Consider the following 17,418-nt stretch of genomic DNA (forward strand, 5'->3'; position numbering starts at 1 on the left):
TATTACCATGTTCAGTTATTTGTTTATTTATTTATTCTTTTTAGGGCCACACCTGTGGAATATGGAAGTTCCTAGTCCAGGGGTCAATCAGAGCTGCAGCGGAGGCCTATGCCACAGCCACAGCAACCCCTGATCCGAACTGCATCTGTCACCTACACCACAGCTCACAGCAACACCAGGTCCTTAACCCATGGAGCAAGGCCAGGGATCGAACCCACATCCTCACAGAAACTATCCTATGCTGGATTCTTAACCCACGGAGCCACAGTGAGAACGCCAAGGTTACCGTGTTTAGAAAAATAAACATAGAGGAGAGAGCATGCAGAACAATATTAACGGTAGTCTCTGGGGTATATTTTTATGATGGGGCAAAGGTTTCATATCAAGGAAGCCGCCTCCATCTACCACATTATTTAAAAGGTGAGAGCAGATAAATAAATGCAATTTTGTGATTCTCCTGTTTACAAAGACCTTCAGCTGAACTGCTGTATAAATAACTCTATTATATAAATACTGTATAAAGGAAATGATCAAATATGGATATCTGGTTAAAAACATTTTAATGAAGGGAATTATCCTCGTAGCACAGTGGTAACGAACCCAAATAGGATTCATGAGGATGCGGGTTCGATCCCTGGCCTCAGTCAGAGAGTTAAGGATCCAGCGTTGCCATGAGCTGTGGTGTAGGTTGCAGACATGGCTTGGATCTGGTGTTGCTGTAGCTGTGGCTTCGACCCTCAGCCTGGGCACTTTCATATGCCGTGGGTTTGGCCCTAAAAAGCCAAAAAAAAAAAAAAATTAATGAACAAAATAAATATAATGCTTATTCTGTGATTTTTTTTTTTTTTTTTTTAGAAAGCAGGTAAAAGTTCTAAGACAATGTATTTGGAAAAGCTTGTAAGCTAAATTTTTCTCAGCATACAGTCATTAAACATGCTGCTTGGTTTCTGGACATCATGCAAATCATAAGACTTATTGTGACAAGACATGAAATCTTAAATAATGAAACTTTATTTATTTATTTATTTGGTCTTTTGCCTTTTTAGGGCTGCATGCGTGGCATAAGGAAGTTCCCAGACCAGGGCTCAAATCAGAGCTGCAGCTGCCGGCCTACACCACAGCCCGCAGCAACGCCGGGTCCTTAACCCACTGAGCGAGGCCAGGGAGTGAACCTGCGTCCTGATGGATACCAGTTGGGGTTGGTTAACCACTGAGCCACAACAGGAACTCCATAAATAGTGAAGCTTTAGAACTGTGGAACAAAGCTCACATTCCTAAGATCAGAGGGGTGCTGCCAACACCCCAAGATAAAGAAGTAAGAGCATGAAGTTGGGATGGAGGAGACAAAACTCTCGTGGTTTCAGACATGACTACCTTTCTGTAAACCCAAGGATTCCAGCTGAAAACTTTTACAACTGCTTGGTGAGTCGAGGGATTTAAACATGATCAAAAGCAACCTCCAAGAATCAATAACTTTCATAAAGAGTGGCACCAATCAATTAGAAAACACCAGGAGAAAAAAATAACAATGGCAGGAAAATCACAGTACAACCAGGAACACATCTAGCATGAAATATGAGATACCTAAATCCAGAAAATCATAAAACTATACAGGAGGAAATAAAAGAAAAACTAAGAGAATGGGCAGGCATGACAGGTTTCTGTATGAAAAACTCAAATTGTAAAGTCGATGCTGCCCAAATTCATCTATAAATTCCACACTTGACTGAAAGCTGACGATAAATAAATAAATAAATAATTTTTTTTTTTTTTTAATGGCCACAACTGTAGCATATGGAAGTTCCCAGGCTAGGGGTCGAATCAGAGTTATAGCTGCGAACCTACACCACAGCCACAGCAATGCCAGATCCCAGCCTCATCTGCTACCCACACCACAGCTTATGGCAATGCCAGATCCTTAACCCACTGAGCGAGGCCGGGAATTGAACCTGCATCCTTATGGATACTAGTCAGATGTGTTTCTGCTGAGCCACACTGGGAACTCCAAAGATAAAATTTTTAAATGGGAGTTCCCTGGTGGTCTATAGGTTAAGATTCTGCACTTTCGCTGCTGTAGCCTAGGTTCAATTCCTAGTCTGGGAACTGAGATCCCAAATCAAGCTGCTGCATGCAATGGCCAAAAAAAAAAAAAAAAAGAATAAAATAATAAAATTAAAAAGTAACAATAATAAATGTGTGCGGAAGAGAGAAGGGATAAGAATACCCAAGACAATTTTAATAATGTATAATGAGAGTGAGATAGTGCCACACTAGCTATCAAAACTTACTCTAATGCTGTATTAATTAAAACAGTGTGGCCTCATCAAAGGAAAGGAAGGATAAAACAGAGAGTAAGACACCCACATACACTTGGGAATTTAGTCTCTGAAGAGGACATTTCAAATCAAAAGGAATAGAAAGCATATAAAATTAGTAATCCATTTGAGGATAAAATAATGCCATGGTCCATGTTTAAAGCCATACACAAAACTAAATTCAAAATGGATTAAAGGTGTAAACATCAAAAGTGAAATTAAAAAAGAATAATAGAAGAATATTTTTTATAACAAGGTCTTTTTAAAGAAGACAAAATATCCAGAGGCCACAAAAAGCTAACAACCGAACTATAAAAGAATGAGTAACTTTGATATGACAAATGTAATTACATATAAAATGAAGAGACAAGCAATGGACTAAGAGAAAATATTTAAAGGATTAATACCTAGGCTATAAAAGTTACTCTTATGACTATATTAGAAGAAAACACTTTAGAAACGTGAATAAATGATTTGAACACCCATTTCATGGAGAAAGAAATACAATAGGATAACATACATTAAAAAGATGATAAGGCTTTTTAGCAGTTGGTAAGCTATCAGTTAAAACAATAATGTTTAAATAACATAAATTAAAATGATACTTTGTGCAACAAAGGATAGTATCAAGAAGGTGAAAAGGCAGTCCACAGCACCCAAGAAAATATTTGCCAATCGTATAAAGATCATATAATCTAGACAAAGATCTAGAATCCAGAATATATATAAGAACTCAACAAAAAACAAAAAGACAAGCAAACCAACTTTAAAATGGGCAAAGAACTGGAATAAACATTTCTCCATGGAGTTCCCGTGGTGGCGCAGTGGCTAACGAATCCGACTAGGAACCATGAGGTTGCGGGTTCCGTCCCTGGCCTTGCTCAGTGGGTTAAGGATCCGGCGTTGCCTTGAGCTGTGGTGTAGGTTGCAGACGCGGCTCGGATCCCGAGTTGCTCTGGCTCTGGCGTAGGCCGGTGGCTACAGCTCCGATTAGACCCTTAGCCTGGGAACCTCCATATGCCATGGGAGCGGCCCAAGAAATAGCAAAAAAAAAAAAAAAAAAATTTCTCCAAAGAAGCTACAAAAATAGCCAACGGGCACAGGAAACAATGCTCAACATTACCAGTCATTGAGGAAATGCACATCAGAGCCACAGTGCCATCCTACAGCATATCCACCTGGATGAGTATAATTAAATCTAAAAGAAAACAAAACAAACGAAAAACAGAAAACAACAAGCATTGGTGAGGACATGGAGAAATGGACACTCTCGTACGGTACTGTTGAGAATGTCAAATGGTACAGCTGGTGTGGAAAACAGTCTCATATTTTGTCAAAAAGTTAAACATGAAATTGCCGTGGGACCATATTATCTTATATAGACCCCAAAGAATTGAAACAGGTATTAGACCAATACGTACACGATATTCATGTCGGCTGTAGTCACAACAGCCAAAAGATGGAAACAACCCCAATGTCCATCACGGGATGAATGAATAAACAAACTGTGGCGGCAGGTGCATACGATAGAATAGTACTCAGCCATAAAGAGGGATGAGTACTGATACTCGCTACACCGTGAAAGAACCTAGAAGAGTCACACTAAGTAAAAGAAGCCAGACACAAAAAGTCATATATTATATGACTCCCTTGACATGAAATATCCAGAATAGGTAAATCCACAAAGATGAAAACAGAGTAGTGGTTGCTGGGGACTGGGGGGAGGGGAGAAGAGGAAGTGACTGCTTAGTGGGTGCCCGGTTTTCTTTTAGAGCAATGAAAATATTTAGGACTCGATGGCAGAGGCGATAGCAAACACTGTGAATGCACAAAATATCACTGAACTGCACATTTTAAAATGGTTGCATTTTTGGTCCTGGGAATTTCACCCCAATTAAAAATCAACACTGAGATATCAAATCGCTTCCTTAGTTTGGCAAGCTGACACACCCCTATAAAAATCCATGGTTACGGCACGGGGAAGTGGCTTCTCTCCATACTATTGGCTCAAACATACATTGACAGAGCATTTTAGGAGGTAAACTTGGCCGTGTCTATCAAAACTGAAACCGCAGGTGCCTTGTGATGCATCAGCTTCACTTAGAGGATTCAATTCCACATGTGTCCTGAGACAGATATATATGTTCACTGGTGCTTTCTTTGTTTAAAAAAAAAAATGAAATAAAATGAAAAATTATCCGGCAAAGGGGTGGTGTTGATTTTGTTGAGAGCCTCAAAGAAAAACCCAAAAGACCATTTGGTCTCTAACTGCCCTTGAACGCCCTTAAATCACCCATAAATGACATAAAGCATGATTTGCGCAAACAACTTGGCACAGCAATAAAAAAATGTAAAAATATATAATTTACACTATAACGTGTAATACGTAGTTCCATAAAGTGGTTGTCATAAAAATTAAATCACCCAATTTCTTACATGGCTTAGACACACTTCAACAAACATAAATATTGCAACTTGCTGGCTCTGCCCGTGGAAGGATAACGACGTGTCCTGCACTTTGGTTCTTTGGTCTGAAAGTGGAGGGGATACACTACACTCCTGCCCCAAAGGGTCATAGAGAGGACACGGTGCATTAACTCGGAGGAAGGGCTTGATGCATCTTAGGTCTGCAATAAATGTTGGATATTATTAGCCATGCAAAGGTGTTGATACTCAGGAAGGGGAGGTAGATGACGGTCAGACAACGCTATGTAACACCCTGTGATGAGGGCTCTGGCAGCTGTGGGCGCACAGCCCGCAGAGATTAGGGGGCACTTTGAGCAGGCTGAGCCCCCAGAGGCCCCTTCCTGTCGCCCCTCGTCCATGCAAAGGGGTCATCAAGCCCTTCCTCGAGACCAACGCGAAGATGCTGCTCCCCACGGCCCCAGCTTTCTTTTCCCCATGCCTGCGCCACCCGCCACCGGCACACATGCCTAAGAATTCCCTGGGGTTGTTCTCCGGAAAATAAACTGTTAGAAAGAAAAATCAATGTTCATTAGCGGCGCCATTACTTTCAAGAACATCCTTTCTCAAGGAAAAGTGGTAGAGGACACCCTGAAAACTGGTGTCAATCTGACCTCCGAAGGGCAAGACGTGCTACGGGCTCAGCTTCAAGGCTGTCTTCTCGCCCCAGCTGGGCGGCAGGGACACACACTGATGCGCATGCGCGCACAGCAGGTGCCCCGGAAACAGAGGGGCAGGTGGGTGGGGGTGGAGCCCCCTTGGGGGTGGGTGCCTCTCAGCTCAACTGCTGGAAGCACATGTCTGGGGTTGCCAGACCTTCTGGTTTTTTAAGAGAAACCCTGTGCCTGAATTTTTATTTGAAGTGTCCCAATTTAAAAAACATTTTTGGAGTTCCCGTAGTGGCTCCGTGGTTAAGAACCCAGCTAGTATCCATGAGGACGCAGGTTTGATCCCTGGCCAGGTTCAGTGTATTACGCTTCTGGTGGTGCCGCGAGCTGTGGTGTAGGTCGCAGACACAGCTTGGATCCAGCATTGCTGTGTCTGGTGTAGGCCGGCGGCTACAGCTCTGATTTGACCCCCAGCCTGGGAACCTCCGTATGCCCCAGGTGCAGCCCTGAAAAGACAAAAAATAAGAATAAATAAATAAAATGAAATAAAAATATTTTCAACAAATTCAAAATAAACAATAACCGTCTTGGGCCCAACCAAATACTTCTGTCGGATGAACCTGGCCCAAGGGCCCCAGATGGGAACTTTTGTGAACCACATTTGGCCTTGAAGTTGGATCAGGTACCTGAAGGTGTCATAGACCGTGGCTGTGGACATCGCACAAAAACAATTTGCTGGGGTTTTTGTTTTGTTTGGTTTGGTTTGGTTTGGTCTTTTTAGGGCAGCACCTGCAGCATATGGAAGTTCCCAGGCTAGGAGCTCAATAAGAGCTGTAGCTGCTGGCCTACCCTACAGCCGCAGCAATGCTGGATTTGAGAGCAACTCAGCCTACACCACAGCACACAGCAATGCGGGATCCTTAACCCACTGAGCCAGGCCAGGGATCGAACCTGTGTCCTCATGGATACTAGTCAGACTCATTTTGGCTGAGCCACAATGGGAACTCCGTCCTCTGGGTCCAGAAAGCCCATTGTTGCACATAAGTCGGTTTCCTGTTCCCAGCCTGTCAATCATGGGCCCCTGGGGCTTGGCTCCACCTCCTCTCCACCCTGCGCCCCCCTCCTCCTCGCTGGAGGAGTGGGGTGTCATCATTTGAAATAACACCTGTAACGCCAAACAGGGCCTCCCATACACCTCACCGAAGGAAAACAAATTGCAAGACGCTTTTTCCGCCAGGAAAACACACAACCGTTTGGTTTTCTTTTCACTTAAAGAGTCAAGAGAATAGGTGACATTCGCGGTCTCTCCTTTGTCAGCGGAGCTTTTAGAAAGATTATCTTAGATGAATATACAGAAGATGATGGAGTCGGGGGGGAAACTACACAGCCACCAGGCAGTGCTCCAGCTGCATTGATTTTTCGAGAGTGAATAGTCACATAATGCAGGGCCTGGGAGAGTGGCTCTGAAACCCACTCTTCCCCAGGTGGCCTAACGTCCCTGCCTTGCCATCGATCCCACCACCTGCGATGCCCAGGGGAGGACCTTTGATCATCTGGTGAGGTTTAGAATCTTCCCCTCCCTCGTCATCAGCACAGGCAGGGTGACTAATGTGCCAGCCAATTTCTTGGCTCGTTCTCCTGTCCCTGGTGGAGGCAAAATTATTTTTAAACACCCAGTCACTTTTAGAAGAGAGAAATGCTGACCCATTATTTAAAAGATGTGGTGCAGGTTTTCCTGTACATGAAAGTGACTTACAGCCCGGCCGAGGTCATATATAATCACCTCCACTCCCATCCCCTGTCACCTGGCAGAGGGTGTGACGGCACACCCCCTCATGGCCAGGTACCTGGTCACACCCAGGCCTCTCTGATTTCTCTCATCCAGGGCCAGGTCCCTGCCTCTTGGACCCGTGGGTCTTGGGATGAGATTGGGCGTAGGAACAATCTCCTGTAAAGGACTATTTGGGTACAAGATATCCAAGCCATGGTTGGTTTTCCAATATCCTAACCTCCCTTGGTCAGGGTGTCTCTGTGGCCTTGATCAATTCCTTGCTCTCCCCCCCCCCCCTTTTTTTCCTTTTTAGGGCTACACCTATGGCACATGGAAGTTTCCAGGCTAGGGGTTGAATTGGAGCTGCTGGCCTACACAACAGCTACAGCAGTGTGTGATCCAAGCTGCATCTATGACCTACCCTACAGCTTACAGCAACACCTGATCCTTAACCCACTGAGCGAGGCCAGGGATCAAACCTGCATCCTCAAGGATACTAGTCAGGTTCTCAACTCCCTGAGCCACAATGGGAGCTCCTCTCTTTTTTTATGTTAAGGAATCATCATGACCTGCCTACCCAGCCAAGCGAATGACACAGGACTTCGATTTTGATCAGTGATTAAGAATCCTTTAAAAGTATTCACTTTGTTCTTACAAAGATGCTCTAGCTGTTTCAGACTTAATTTTGTCCATTTCTGTGATTACAGGCCAGCTAAGGAACCTGAAAGCAAACCTGTCTCATAATATTTAAATAGCCCTCTCCCTCTCCTTTTCTCCCTCTGACAAATCCATTTACTGGAATTCCTGAAGCCAGGAGGCCAGAAGGAAGGGACACAATAGCTTGCAAGCACTGAAAGAAAAGAACTTGCAACCCTGTAATCTTGTGTTTCTATCATTTAGGAATGAAGGGGAAAATCAAGACATTCTCAGATTTATAACAAAAACAAAAAACTAAGGATTCGTGACCACCAGATTCCCTCTAAGAGAATGTGTAAAGGTAGTTCTCTAAACAGAAAGGAAGAGATTACAGAAGGAAACTGAGAATGTCAGGAAGAACAAACACGGTGAGCAAAGGATGGCTAACACAATAGACTTCCTTCTCCTCTTGGATTTTAGAAATTATGTTTGAGGATTGATCAAAAATGACAGCACTGCCTGATGTGGTTCCAAATATATAGAGAGGAAGTATTTTAGGTAAAGTTTCTATACTTTACTTGAACTGGCCAAATGGTGACATTTAGAGACTGTGATTATATATGTGTTTGTGTGCATATAACATCCTTTTACTTTTAACCTGCTTATATTACTCGGAAATGAGTTTCTTGTAGATAGAAAATGGTTAGGTCGTGTATTATAATACACTCTTTGGTTCTCTTTTACTTTTGTGTATTAGATCATTTGCATTTACATACATTATAAATGTATGTAAATGCATTCTCTACATACTTTATAAATACATTTATATATAATTTACATGCATACATTATAGATTTAAAATATATATATTGTGGGTATATATATATACACACACACACATACATACATATATATATATTATATATAGTACATATAATGTGATATATAGAGTATCACACCTAATACTTGATACTTAGACTAGCCATTAAAAAAGCTATACAAAGACATACTGAAAAATACAATAGTTAAATCACGATGAAATTCCTGCTACAGGAAGGCAGGAAAAAGACAGAGAAATGAAAAACAGAGAAAGAAGCAGAAATCAGTATATAAAATGGTTGACTTAAACCCTAACGTATCTATAGTTACATCTAAATACACAAATTAAAGGTGAAAACTCATGGAGTGGATTGGAAAGCATGACCTTACCATTTGCTCTCTATCCACAAGAAGCTCACTTCAAATAGAGCAATATAGGCAGATTGGAAGTAAAATGATGGAAGTAGGTATATCATGCAAATTGAATGAAGCAGGAGTCACTATATTAACATTAGATATAGTAGACTTCAAAGCAAAAAATTTACCAGAATGAGAGGGACCATATGTAATGGTAAGAGTGTCAATATATGAAGACAATGCAGGAATCATAAATATGTGCGTTTCAGACTATAGAGTTGCAAAATACGTGAAGCAAAAGCTGACAGAACTGAAAGGACTAACAGACAAAGCTGGAATTATATTTAGAGATTTTAACATTCCTCTCTCAACTGTTGATAGAACAGCTAGACAGAAAAGTCAGTAAAAATACAGAAGAACTCAACAACATCAAGAACTGACAAGATCTAATCAACATTTATAGAACACAGCAACCAATAATAGAGGAATATACATTATTTCCAAATGCCCATGGAATATGTGCCAGAATATACCATATCCTGGCCCATAAAACAAACATCAATTTTTTTAAAATTTTTAAAAACTGAAATCATAACAAGTACATTTTCTGTCTAGAGTAAAATCAAACTAGAAATCAATAACAGGAAATTCTCCCAACACTTGGAAACTAAGCAACACATTTCTAAATAATCAATGAGTCAAAGAGGGGTTCTCAGGGGAAATTTAAAAAAATGAGCTGGATGAAAATGAAAATACAACATATCAAAATTAGGGAGACTCAGCTATGGCAGTACTGAGAGGAAAATTTACAGCACCAAATACATACAACAGAAAAGAGGAAAAGCTTTAAATCAATAATCTGAGCTTTTACCTCAAGAAACTAGAAAAGGGAGGAGCAAACTACTCCCAACACAAGCAGGAAGAAGGGAATAATAAAAGTTAAGCAGAAAGCAATAAAAAAAAAAAAATTACACACACTCACACACACACAGAGAGTAGAGAAAATCAATGAAATAAAAGAGCTGGTGTTTTGACAAGACCAATAAAGTCGATAAACTTCTATCAAGGAAAAAAAAAGGTAGTTTTACCTATATCAGAAATTAAACTGGCGGGTGTCACTGCATATCTGACAGATATCAAAAGGATAATGAAAGAATAGTACGAACAACTCTATTCATATCAACTTGAAAACTGAGATGAAATGGGGCCAATTTCTTGCAAACACAAACTGCCACAACTCACTTGACATGAAATGCATAATATAACTAGCTCTATAGCTAGCTATCAAAGAAACTGAAGTCATAATTCAAAACTCTCCACCAACCCCCATCTCCAAAATCTCCTGGCCCAGATAGTTTCACTTAAAAATTCTGCCAAACATTTAAAGAATTAACATCAGCTTTACATGATTCCCTTCAGGAAAAAAAAAAAAGAAAGAAATAAAGAAAGAAAGAAACACTTCACACTTTCCCTTTTGCCAAAACCAGACAATACAAAAAAAAAAAAAAAAAAAAAAAAAAAAAAAAAAAAACCAACCAAACAAAACAACCCCTGCAAATCCATATCTCACATGAATATGGATGCAAAATTCCTTAAGAAAGTATTAGTAAATAGAATTCAGCAATATGTAGTAAAAATTATACATTATGACCAAATGGAGTTTGTGCCAGAAATATGGCTAGTTCAATACTCAAAAAATCAATGTAGGAATTCCTTTGTGGAGTAGTGGGTTGAGGATCTGTCATTGTCACTGCAGCAGCTCAGATCACTGCTGATCGAACCCTCAACCTCATGGTTCCTGGTCAGATTTGTTTCCGCTGGTCACAACGGGAATTCCTATTTCATAAAATTTTTTAAAGATTAATTAATATGATTTCCGAACAACAAGGACCTACTCTAATAAGAGAACTGTACTCCATATCTTGTAATAACCTATAATGAAAAAAAGTCTGAAAAAGAATAGATACATATATAGATATATATGTATATGCATAACTGAATCACTTTGCTGTACACCTGAAACATTGTAAATCAACTATACTTCAATTTTAAACAATAGTTTCCAATATCACCGCTTTTTATCTGACCCTCCTCTGGGGAGGGGAGGGCAGAGCCAGTCTTGGATGTAAGTCGTTCCTCTTCCTGTGCCACTTGCAAAACCTTGAGTCTGGCATTTGTCTCCATTAGGCCCCAATTCTGTAGAAGAGGATAATTAAAGCTACTTTAGAGGGTTGCCCCGAGGTTAGAGGGAACATTTGCAATGTGTGCATGGAAATAGATACTCAGTAACTTGCAACTGTTTCCACTGCTACCCATCCCCACTGAGTGGATTCAGTCCACTCTGCTTGGGGCACTGGGTGATGGTATATGGGTTTTTTCCCCACTGGATTGCAAACTCCTTGCATAAAGTATCTTTTCATTCGGGTTTTGTCTTTTCTAAAGTCGTATTATAGTCGAGTTGATTTACAATGTGATGTTTCTGCTGTGAAACAAAGTGATTCATTTATACATGAACACACATCCATTCTCTTTCAGATTTTTCTCCTACAGAGATTATTAGGGAATATTGGGTAGAGTTCTCTGTGCTGGACAGCAGGTCCCCATTAGCCAATCCTCCCATATACCACAGTGTGCACATGACACCCCCAAACCTCCAGTCCATCCCTCCCCTGACCTGCCCCCTTTGGTAACCGTAAATTTGTTTTCAAAGTCTGTGAGTGTTTTTATTCTAAAATAAATTCATTTGTATCCTCTTTTTAGATTCCACCTGTAACTGATATGTTTGCCTTTCACTGTCTGACCCATTTTTTATATGGCACATTGCATAGCCTTTCATAAGGAAATACCTCGTAGGCGCATAACTGGGTGGAATTCACGGAATAAGGTATCTTGTGGAAGGAACTGGGAGAAAAAAAAAATTGAGGCAGAAAAACTGAAGATCAATAAGAAGAATGGGAATAACCCTGTTAAATGCCATCTTCTGTATCTCAGTAGATCCAAGGAGGATAAAGTTCAGAAACGGGGCACAATTTCTCCACATTCATGTCTTAGGTCACCAGCTCCAAGTGAGGTTACTTTATATAATGATTGTAGGAAAAAGGACCTGGAGAGGAGAAACCAGTACTGGCTGCTTTAAGTCCAAAGCTGGCTTCCTTGATAAGGAGGGCCTTGCACTCTTGCTGAAGGCAGCCTCGAAAAGTCTGCAGAACAGGGACGAGGTCAGCGCGATGCCAGCCTCGTCAGCCTCTTGGTGGCATAACCACAGGTGGTAGCACCTATAATTGAATTCAACCTCAAGAACAAGAGAGGACCCTCTGTCTTTCCAAGGTATTTTGAGCAACGCCTTCCATTTTTCAATCTTTAGTGATAAAGCAGAATTCACTAGAAAATAGTTAAGAAACTGGGAGGCTCTCCAGGGTTACAGCCTCGGAGAACTGGGATGTCAAAATACCAGTGAGGGTGGAGAAGCTTGAGGGAGAAGAGTGGGAGACTGTTAAAGTTCAGTTGATCTTTATTTTTATTTTTTTATCTTTGCTTTTTAGAGCTGCACCTGCGGCATGTGGACGTTCCCAGGCTAGGGGTGGAATCAGAGCTGTAGCTGCGTCCTACACCACAGCCACAGCAATGCCAGATCCAAGCTGTGTCTGTGACCTACACCACAGCTCAAGGCAATGCTGGATCCTTAACCCACTGAGCGAGGCTAGGGATCGAACCCGTATCCTCACGGGTCCTAGGGGGCCCATTACTGCTAAGACATGACGGGAACTCCTATTTTATTTTTTTTTTAAAAAGTTTAGCTGCACCCATGGCATAGGGAAGTTCCCAGGCTAAGATAAAACCTTTGCCACAGCAGCAACAATACCTGATCCTTAGCCACTAGGCTACCAGGGAATTAATAGTTGATCTTCAAGTGAAACCACTTTGGGTTTACCAGCTTGAAAGCACCTTTGTAACAAGATTCTTCTAGGATTATAGGCTAATTGAGAGCAAGGGTCCCCATCTATCTTGTTCATTTTGCCATTTTGCCAGTGCCTGGAACCACGATACGCTCAATAAATATTTGTCAGTGGATGAAGATTCACCCTTTTGACCCGCAAGTGCCTCTGATGGTACTGACGTGTAGCACTAATTGTGGTCTGCCTTTGTCTTTGTGAAATCCAGTCTCGGACCAGGAATGGCCCAGAACCTCTAGCCGCAAAACCTGAGGAAACACAACTGCGATGGAACTGGGGATGCTCAGTCAAGGAATTCCTCCTGGCAAATAGGGAAGGATGAGAGGGGTGGTCCCCTAGCGAGGTGTTCTCTCCACAAGGGTTGGTTGCACCCATCTACAGTCACAGGCTGCTGAACCCAAAGATGGATGTTTTTCAGAGCCTACACTCTCCAAAGCCCACTTTGACCTGAGGCTGGACTGAGTCTTACCAGGAAGCTTTAAAGAACACTCACCTGAGCCGGATGCAACCCCCCCAACCCTGCAGTCTGACTATGTGGCATTCCCTACCCACCTTGTCAGATCATCTACCTGGCATGAAAGGAAATGCAGGAACAGCACATCTTAGCAAAGGCAGAGGCTGAAGTCCTAAGACCTTAGCTCTTGCGACAGGATAAGTTAATTGATCTCTCTGAGCCTCCGTCTCCTCGTATGTATGATAGAGATAGAACCAGTATCTGTAGCTTAGGGTTTTTGTGAGAATTAAATGACAGAAAACATGTGAGGCATCCAGTGCATTACTGCGATGTTATAGGAGGAAACAACTATTTCTGATAAATGGTTCTGGCCAAATGGACTTTAAGTTTAAGGGAAAAAGCAAATCTTGACCTAACACAACTTTGTAAGTCAACTATGCTTCAATAAAATTTATTTAAAACAAAACCAAAAATGAAACCTTGACCTCTGCCTCACACCATAAACACAAATCAGGGCATTCCCGTTGTGGCTCAACAGAAATGAATCTGACTAGTATCCTTGACAACTCAGATTTGATCCCTGGCCTCGCTCAGTGGGTTGAAGATCCGGTGTTGCTGTGAGCTGTGCTGTAGGTCACAGATGCAGCTTGGATCCCACATTGCTGTGGCTGTGGTGTAGGCCAGCGGTTGCAGCTCCAATTCAACCCCTAGCTTGGGAACTTCCATATGCCATGGGTACAGTCCTAAAAAGACAAACAAAAAAACCCCACAAATCAATTCTAAATCATAGACCTAAAAATGTCAAACTGTAATGTTTTGAAAAAAAATACAGGAGAATATCTTCATGATGCTAGAACAGGCACAATTTTCTTTCAAGGGGTGCAAACAAGCTCTGATTTTAAAAGAAAATACAGATAAGTTGTACCTCCCCAAAATCAAGAACTATATTCATCAAAAGACAGCATTAAGAGGATGAAAAATCAAGCCACAGATGGAGAAAAGATAACCGCAGGACATATAAATTTGTCCTCGCTATAAAATGAGCTCCTACAAATCAATAAGAAAAATACATAAAACTTTTTTTAATAATTAAAAAAATTTTTGATTTGAAAAGGCACTTCATAAAAGAAGATATCCACTGACCTGTAAGCATAGAAATAAGTGCTGGATACCAGTAGTCATCAGAATAACTAAATCAAGAAAACATGGCTAAAAAGCTGAAATTGACATGTTTGACAGTACAAGTTTGAGAGAGGATGCAGGGCAATTACATGTCTCGTACATCGCTGGTGTGTAGGCGAACTGATACAGCCACTTTGGAAAACACTTGGACCTTATCCACAAAACCTAAACAAGTCCTACGCCTCTATCTTATGATATAGTCACTCCATTTCTGGGTGCATATCCACGAGGAATGGATGAACATGTCCACTGGAGACACAGACAAGAGTGTGTGTGGTAGATGATTTTCCACACACGGGTAACAACCCACACATTCACCCACAGTAGAACAGGTAAATCAAGAGTGGTATAGTCACACAATGGAATACTATGTGGTTATGAAAAAGGATGCTAGGGTAATGAAACACACCAGGACATGGATGAATCTCAGACATAAGGTCGAGCCAAGGAAGTCAGACACCAGAGTGTCAGGTTGAACCACTTCCATCCGGTTCAACGAGCAAAATCATCTACTCCAACACAAGTCAGAATAGTGGTGATGACCTTAGTGAGGCAGGTGGAAGTAGTGATGGATGCTGAGGGGATATGAAGGCACCTTCTGATTGGCTGGACCTCGTCTATCTTGATTTGGGTGGTGGTTATAGGAGCATATGTGGGTGGAAAAATGCATCGAACTGTCCACCTAACATCTGTGTGCTTTGGTGCACAACTGCGATATCTCATTCAATGCAAGAATAAACATCCACTAAATACAGGGCAAGATACAGAGGATTCACTCCCCCAAATGACATAGCATTACTGTTAATTTTATCACCACAATAATAGATTATTTCCCAGCCCCAGCCTCCCCATCACTTTCCTCTAGAAACGCTGCTGGAGCAACACAATGCATGTGAAGCTTTAACTCAGTCGTTTTTATATTACTTTGTTTTCCCTTCTGTCTCAGAAAATGTGTATGAAAGTCAAAGACACCTTTATTTGAAACGACGGCTCCTGCTGATAATACGTATTATTACCTCCAGCAAAACATGCAGCACAATCAAGCTAGCATCTAGACAGAGTAAGGAACAAACACAGAGGGGACGGCTGATTATCAGATACATCAGCTCTAACCCGGGGTCTGCAGAAACCCCGGCTACCGCTTTAATTCCCACAGCTCTTGTCTTGCTCCGGAGCCTTTAAAACACTGGAAAATCTCCCTGGAATATCCCCGTTCTTCAGGGAAGATGATCTGATTGTGATCCACACAAAAGAAGCAACTTCCGATATCTGTCATCTGTAAATGATCGGTTAAACTCCACCTTAAAACCAGGAAATTAAATAAGGGAGGTTGTGGTGGTGATAAAGCTGCTCCCTCCTGACTCATCGGCATTTCATTTCTTGCTAATTCACAACTTGACTTTGGGTTAACCTTGGATGTTTACAGTATAAATGGATTGGGCTTGGAGGAGCAGGAGTGGAGAGTGGTAAATAAAACATAAAAGACAGCAAGTGCTTAAGCACCAGCTCCACACAGCCAAGGACCTGGGAGAAACTGACACTGGAGCTTACGTCTCATCACACACAGCTGAAAATAGGCTAAAACCCTTCAAAACCCACACTTGGGTCAATGCAAGTGAAATCAGCATCACACAGAAATGCTGAGCGGAGGAGGCAGCTAGAAGCCCCGCTCTCTACGCCAGCGGTTGGTTGGCTCAGTACAGAGGTTGCTCATTCTTACAAATGTTTACATTCCACAAAGATATCACTCTGTCTGCGCCCGAGTCAACTTCACATTTTAACCTGTCATCACAGTTCTGTGAAATTATACCATTTTGGTGAATGTCTGTGAATTCGTGAACTGCATCAGCCTCACGTTAGCCAAAACTGGCAAAAAAAATGTCTGGTGCTGCCTGCGTCAGATCATGACCGAATCTTTATTTTCTGCTATTATCCGAAGCAGGTGGTTGCCTGGCACTTAGCCAAATTGTGCCAAGGTCCAGGGCAAAATGACCAGGATTTGAATGCTGTGTCCCATTATATTCAGGTCATTATAATAAGGTGAAGAAATGATATCTGACCTGTGAGAGGGAAGCCTGCAAAAAAATCACCAGCAGATACTAAAGAGAGACCAAGACGTGAGAAGCAGAGACAGGAAAGAGAGGCATTTCGTGGACGCAGCAAAGGGAACCAAAGTGACACCATCTTCTTCTTTTATGCTCAAAATAGAGCACGGACAATTTCTCCCCGTGGTTATCAAACCTAGATGCTTTTTTAGCTGCAAACTCATGAAATGATCCTTGAAATTATATTACCCAGAGAAATTTTCCTTCATTGCTTATTTTGATATAATTTCAATACATGTATAGTATGTGAAATTATTTCTTCATTTCATCCTGGTTCTGAAAATGAAATTCAATTTATGAGCCAGAGTGTGGAATATTCCAGCTGAGCACACCCCACCAGCAGTGTATGGTTTGCTGCAGGACTAGGTTCCTGGGTGGTGGGTCTCCCCTCTCAGGGTGGGAACAAATAGCCCTTTAAGGGCTAGGTGGTCTTCAGGTTTATGACCAGTCAGTTGAACCATGGATGTTGGATTCTTTTTTTTTTTTTTTTTTTTTTTTTTTGGTCTTTTTGCCATTTCTAGGGCCGCTCCGCGGCATATAGAGGTTCCCAGGGTAGGGGTCGAATGGGAAGTGTAGCCACTGGCTTACGCCAGAGTCACAGCAACGCAGGATCCGAGCTTCTTTAGCAAAACATAGTACCCTTTCCTATGTTGTCCAATGTTTGTAAATAGTTATACTGTTTTGATGCTGCTAGAACTTGCTTTTTGCTCATTGTAATTGAGACTCACTCATGTTAACACACAGCTCAAATTAGC

The 17,418-nt window shown here is 41.7% G+C and overlaps 1 protein-coding gene across 9 annotated transcripts in view; it reads right to left on the minus strand.

The window, feature by feature from the left end:
- Positions 1-17,418, minus strand: part of C14H10orf90 (chromosome 14 C10orf90 homolog) — a 235,829-nt gene that overhangs the window by 109,915 nt on the left and 108,496 nt on the right. The window lies entirely within an intron of this gene.

The sequence above is a fragment of the Sus scrofa genome, chromosome 14, assembly GCF_054392235.1.
Source record: "Sus scrofa isolate SSC_HxYL_T2T_F1_AM1 chromosome 14, Sscrofa_HxYL_maternal_Yorkshire_Landrace_v2.0, whole genome shotgun sequence".
Lineage (NCBI taxonomy): Eukaryota > Metazoa > Chordata > Mammalia > Artiodactyla > Suidae > Sus > Sus scrofa.